The sequence below is a fragment of the Cottoperca gobio genome, unplaced genomic scaffold (genome assembly GCF_900634415.1).
Source record: "Cottoperca gobio unplaced genomic scaffold, fCotGob3.1 fCotGob3_134arrow_ctg1, whole genome shotgun sequence".
NCBI classification, from domain to species: domain Eukaryota; kingdom Metazoa; phylum Chordata; class Actinopteri; order Perciformes; family Bovichtidae; genus Cottoperca; species Cottoperca gobio.
The window spans coordinates 15001-21952 of NW_021166800.1; positions in this window are offsets into that span (position 1 = coordinate 15001).

A 6952-nucleotide genomic window follows, 5' to 3' on the forward strand; every position below is an offset into this window, starting at 1 on the left:
TATTATATATATATATATATATATATATATATATATATATATATATGTGTGTATATATATATTATATATATATATATATATATATATATATATGTGTGTATATATATATGTGTATATATATATATGTGTATATATATATATGTGTATATATATATGTGTATATATATATGTGTATATTATATATGTATATATGTGTATATATTAATATATATATTATTATTTACATTTTTTCCTAGTTGCTCATATACAATACTTACATGGCGTTATGTTATCGGTTACTGCTTGGCCGGTATGGAGAGAGGGAATGATAACTTCCCTCTTCATACTGTCAAGTGAGGATTGTCCATCCATCCATCCATCCATCCATCGTCTACCGCTTATCCGGGATCGGGTCACGGGGGCAGCAGCTCCAGTAAGGAACCCCAATCTTCCCTTCTCCGGGCCACATCCTGCAGCTCCTCTTGGGGGATCCTGAGGCGTTCCCAGGCCAGTGAGGAGATATAATCTCTCCACCGAGTCCTGAGTCTTCCCCGGGGTCTCCTCCCACCTGGACGTTCCTGGAACACCTCCCTAGGGATGCGCCCAGGTGGCATCCTTACTTGATGCCCGAACCACCTCAACTGGCTCCTTTCAACGCAAAGGAGCAGCGGCTCTACTCCGAGTCTCTCACGGATGGCCGAGCTTCTCACCCTATATTATCTAAGGGAGACCCCAGCCACCCGTCTGAGAAAACCCATTTCGGCCGCTTGTACCCATGATTTCGTTCTTTCGGTCATGACCATAGGTGAGGGTAGGAACGAAGATCGACCGGTAGATTGAGAGCTTTGCCTTCTGGCTCAGCTCTCTTTTCGTCACAACGGTGCGGTAAAGTGACTGTAATACCGCCCCCGCTGCTCTGTTTCTCCGGCCAATCTCTCTCTCCATCGTCCCCTCACTCGCGAACAAGACCCCGAGGTACTTGAACTCCTTCACTTAGGGTAATGGCTCATTCACTACCCGGAGTAGGCAATCCACCGGTTTCCTGCTGAGAGCCATGGCCTCAGATTTGGAGGTGCTGATCCTCATCTCAATCGCTTCACACTCGGCTGCGAACCGATCCAGTGACTGTTGAAGGTCACAGAACGATGATGCCATAAGGACCACATCATCTGCAAAGAGCAGCGATGAGATCCTCAGGTCACCGAAATGCAACCCCTCTCCTCTACGACTACGCCTCGATATCCTGTCCATGAAAATCACAAACAGGATTGGTGACAAAGCGCAGCCCTGGCGGAGGCCAACATTCACTGGGAACGAGTCCGACGTACTGCCGAGTATCCGGACACAACTCTCGCTTTGGGCGTACAGGGATTGGATGGCCCTCAAAAGTGACCCCCTCACCCCATACTCCCGCAGCACCTCCCTCAGTATCACCCGGGGGACCCGGTCATACGCCTTCTCCAGAATTGATACGGATCCAGGATTGTACGTTTTAAAAAGACAGGATGGAAGGAGTACAGTGAATCTGGATGTGGGGAGTTTGTATTTAGGCATTTATTGTAATTGACATTACAGAGACCAATATGCTGCCTATTAAATGAATCGGCAAAGCCATGCCATCAATGGGAATATACATAGTATTTTTTCATAACATTTTTAACCATCAAAACTTGTGTGTGTTTTTAAAATGCTTAGTTTGTGTTCACAGTCAGAGCTAACATATCCTCAGCAGTGATAACTGATATGTTGGCCACACATGAAGCTCAAAGTGCCTCAATGGTCTCTGATTAGCTGATATTAACTCTGTAAGGTGTCTGCTTTTCACTAGCTTTATATGTTTTACAGTAAAGTGACTATCTACATGGAACCCCCCCCGCCTTTAGCCCCGCTCCCATCTAATATGGCTGCCCTGAATAAAGCAAAAACATTGCTTTGAACCACATAGAGAAGCCATCTTGGGCCCTTGAGACAGACCTACTTTGGTTCCATTACAGTAAATTGATAAATTGGAAGGTAAATATGAATCAGTCGTCTCTGGTCATTTTGGTAAGTGCCCGGTTGAATTCAGGTTGCTGCCAGCATGTGACTCATTTGCTTAATAGTTTTACTCTTATCATCATTGTCATGTTTTTTGGAATCACAGAATTCTTGACCGTCACCATTTTACACTTGAAGTTATCCATTGTGATTGTGTGACATGTTTCCAAATAACTGTCTACAGTTTATGGAGAGTCCATATGAAATACATTAATACTAATGTTTCCCTACGTCTCATTTAGACAGTCCATAACGTTGGTCTACCAGCTTATCTTGCTGAAGTTACAGTTGTATGTGAAGTTCATGGCACTCAAGGTGATCCAGTGTAGCAGTCGAGCATGTCTCTGTCATTTGGAAAGGATTATGGACTCTCCCAAACGAGAGATCGCCTGCTTGACCATAGAAGCACCAATCCATTACAGAAGCAACGTGTATGTACCATCATACCTTGATTTATCCAAAGCATATAGAATATGAATTTCTTTAACAAATTGTTTTTTACCAACAGAAGATATATTTGAGGTCATTTGTATATTTTTGTAAAGCCACATTTCATATGTTGAAATGAGGAATTCTATATGCAAGAACCATGAAATGTTTCCTTTTTGGGAATGTCAGTCAGGATTGGGAACGTAGCTATCCGCTCTGGGATGTGACAGCATCCTCTGCCTTAGACAGCATTTCACACAGGGAATGTTTTTTAGTGCTACATCCCATATGCTGGCTTTCACAATCGCAACATTTCAAGACATTTTAATGGTTCTAAGTTCATTAACTAGTTTTAAATGATTTGACAATGTGTACTTTATTTATGATTGCATAGTAGTGAATCCTTCTCCATACCTGAAATTACTTGAAGTGTGTGCCTGTAATGATGCACTGCTTTATAATGTGTGGGAGCAGAATTTAAGCGCTGCCATATTATTATTATTGATATTATTGCTGTTAAAGATGTCCTTTATAAACTCAGACTGTGTGGAGCACTGTGATCCTAATGAACACTAACACACCTAATAAAGACACGGCTGTTGTAAAGATGTTGTAACTTGAAAATGCTGATAGTAAAGCTGCACTTACCAGACAGCCCAGTGTGAGACGGTTATGTACCTATTTACACTGCATTATATACAAATTGTACCAGAATTTATAGAACGTAAGGAATAAAACCTCTCGGTAATCTGCAACTGGAAGGAAATGTGGATGGAAACTCATGCATTCGTGATTAGACCTAGAGAACATAGAGTAGCTTTGTTGCTGACATTGGAAATGGAAAATGGAGGATTTTAAATCCTCTTTTTATTATTAGACTCTGCATTTAACTCATCCTATTATCAGGAGCAGTGGATAGCTACTATACACTAACACACTGATGTCGGTCCTGCTATGAAACAATCTGGCTGAGCCATCAGTTTGTGTAAAGCAGCTTTGATACAGTATTATTCTGATTTTAATGATAAGTCTGATGCATGTTAATTATTTTCATTAGTGGCCTTTTAACACTGAATCAGTTTGGATCGCCCAGCAATACGGTTGAGAATACAGTTTGTGAAAGAGAAAAATGGCACTTAGTAATTTCCAGCAACAATAAATATTGTTTTTAACAATATTTATTATATTTGTCTTTCCACCCACAAGAATTCTTCCTGTTATCCATTCCAAAAACAACAGCCTATAAGCACTGAATTCTACATGACTCCTCTGCTTTGGCTGTGCCTTCATTTAAAAAAAATGTTTTTTCTTTTCTGTATCCTGATGTAGTTTTCATAAATTGACCAGTATATTACCACAGTGGTGGGCTGTCAGGGCCAGTAAGGCCTTCTCTGCTGGCCTAAACATCATCAGAATATAAATTTAATTTTGATATATTTTTTCCACAAATATGTATTAAATTATTCCCCATAGTCTATTCTCTTCATTTCATAGCTTTCCTCTTGGTTGCGCTGCTTCCAGCCTCAGATCGAGATTTAGAGGGCTGGCCTTTATGTTGAGTTTTTATCCAATCATATTTCAGCCATAATGTGTTGCCATGGTCCACGAAATCTGCCCTTAGGCCTTCAGAATCAACAGTGCGGGAGCCTGTCGCTTAAAGTGAACGGAGACAAAACTGTGGCTTTAGCCAATCAAATGTCGAGTTGGGGACACAGGGGCCAGCTAGAAGGCGTATAATATCAGCACGTCCACTTCTTTTGATTGGATACGCACTATTGAGAGGCAGAGCTAGCAACCTTGAACGAGCTAATTTGTGTAGATTTCTATAAGCTGTTTTTTCAACCCACAATGGCTGAAGGAGGACAATATATCGATTTGATCGCAGATATAATTACAATGTCATTTTCAAGACAAACTTTTCAAGAAAAGCTAGACATCGTTAGAAGAGAAAGGCCAACTCCGACGCTAGCGAGTCTATCCCTGTGTCCACTGCTTCTACCGAGCGGTCATTCTCGGCCTTAAAGCGAATTAAAACTTATGGCAGAAATGCTACTGGACAGACTCTGCTTTCAGCATTAGCCTCCATGTCTATAGAAAAGGACTTATTGGTGGAACTGAAACGCACTGTACAACAGTCATTGAAGTCTTCTTGAGGAAAGAAAGGAGGATGGATTTTGTGTTCAAATAATCAGTTGTTTTGGTGAGTAACAAGCATTTTGTTTTTTGACAAATATATAAAATGTTTGATGCTTCTGCAAGAGATGTAGAAATGTGTGTGGCGCACTGGCTCAGCTGTGCAGTAAAAGTACTCAAGGAGACTTGTTGAATTGTTTTGGTTTAACCTTTATCAAAGTGGACATTCAAGGCTAGGAATACACTTTCACCACGGTCGCAAAGATATCCTCATGAACAAATGCAAATTATTTGTTTGTTTTCTTTTATTTTCAGTGAATAGTTGAGGTGAGATAATGCGCTGTTTAGTGAACACACTTTTTAAAGCTCACATACTTTTAGTGGACTTAATAAAACTTTGTAGACTAATCCCTTAAAAGCGCCTTTTATTTTTAAGTTTTGACAGTATCCTAGCGATGTTAAAGTTTAACACTCTTAATTGTAAATTTGGATTTATTGATTATAAATGCTTCGGAAATATTAATATAACTCTGTTGTACTTGACTATGTTAAGGTGATGCAACGCCTGGTTATACTGCGTTTCTGTCTAAATGTATAGTTTCTAGAGCCAGTGGCGTCATAATGATGGTATTAAGAGGGGGAATAATTCAGGTAGGACTGTGTAGGACATCACTGAAGGCCTAGGTGTGAAATGCACGGCCCGCCACTGTATTACCATGAATATGAGCTCAGTCCGCAAGGTCTGTCCAGTGGACCAAACCCAGATTTATAAAGGAATAAGTGAATCATACAAATCTATAAACACCTAAACATAAGACAAAAAAGAATCATGTGTCACAGGATTTGATGGGGAGAAACCTCCATGTTGATGGAAATGGTATGAAACTGAAAACTGGTGCAAGTTCCTCTTAATTCAGTGAAAAGCTTATTGCAGTTCCATCTGTTGACATGTTTCATTGTTGTTTAGATGTATGACTAAAAGATTTATACGTTTGATGTACTTGAATTAAGATGATATAAAACAATTATGATGACAAATTCAATGTTTTGTGTATTGATTATATTCAAAAAACAAATATTTAGTGCACATCCCTTAGTGGCTATGGTAGTGCATGTCATCACAGAGGCTCTACCTACACAACACACAGAAAGGTATATGTCTGACAGGAGCTCTATCCTAGCTTTGACTTTGTATACAGTTTTAAGTTGGTTTAAGTCATGCACTCCCTGTCTACAGCCAAGTGTAACGTAGAGAGGAGAGGAGATTGTTGACAGGTTCACAACTGTTTTATTGTCCACACAACAAATGTCCGCCTTTTCTGGCTCTTTCAAATAACGCTCCGCTGCTTGCTGGCTCTGGGTATCTGTGCGGTCTGCTGGTTCCACCGGGCATCCAGGACTCAGCCTACTGCAAAAGGAACAGCTATCAAGCTCCTCTCCAGTGGAACCAGCTTCCAGTTTGTGTTCGGGAGGCAGACACACTCTCCACATTTAAGAGCTGGCTAAAGACTTTCCTTTTTGATAAAGCTTAAAGTTAGGGCTAGCTCAGGTTTGCCTTGGATCAGCCCCTAATTATGCTGCTATAGGCTTAGACTGCTGGGGGACACCTCCCTGCTCTCCTCCTTCTCTTCCTCTCTCCTCCCCTCCCTCTCCGCTCTTCTCCCTCTCTATCTGTATGCATTTATGTAAATGTATGTTACTTACACAGCATCCGGGGAATCATCTCCAGAGTTTCTGTGTCTTTCATGTGGCAGGTTGCCACTGATAAAGTTTACGTCAGGATCAGGAATCGTGACTGCGCCTGATGCCCTGGTCCTGCTGGACACCGAGAAGCCTTTTTGAAATTTTCCTGGATTCATCCATACTTTCTCTTTTTTCAACACAACATAATTTCTGTCAAATGTTGTATTTGTACTATGTTAGGGCTATGTTAGGGTTAGGGTGCAACACGACATCTATTGCACGTCTGTCCGTCCTGGGAGAGGGATCCCTCAGTTGCTCTCCCTGATGTTTCTTCCATTTTCCCTTTCCTTTAATTGTGGGGTTTCTTTTAGGAAGTTTTTCCTTATGCGATGCGAGGGTCTAAGGACAGAGGGTGTCGTATGCTGTACAGCAGGGATGGGGAACCTTTTTCCTATCAAGGGCCATTTTATTGTTTACAACATCCTTCGAGGGCCATACTAATTATTGAACTCATAACGTCTATATGACGTCTATTAACAATAATTAAATAGAATAAAAAAAGAATATAAGCACCAAGTTGATAGAAAATAAAGTGATAATTGATCAGCAGTGGTGGAATATCGAAACCCACCTCAAAACCCACCTGTTTAAACTGCCCTACTCACTCTAAAACACAATCAACTTGTTATCA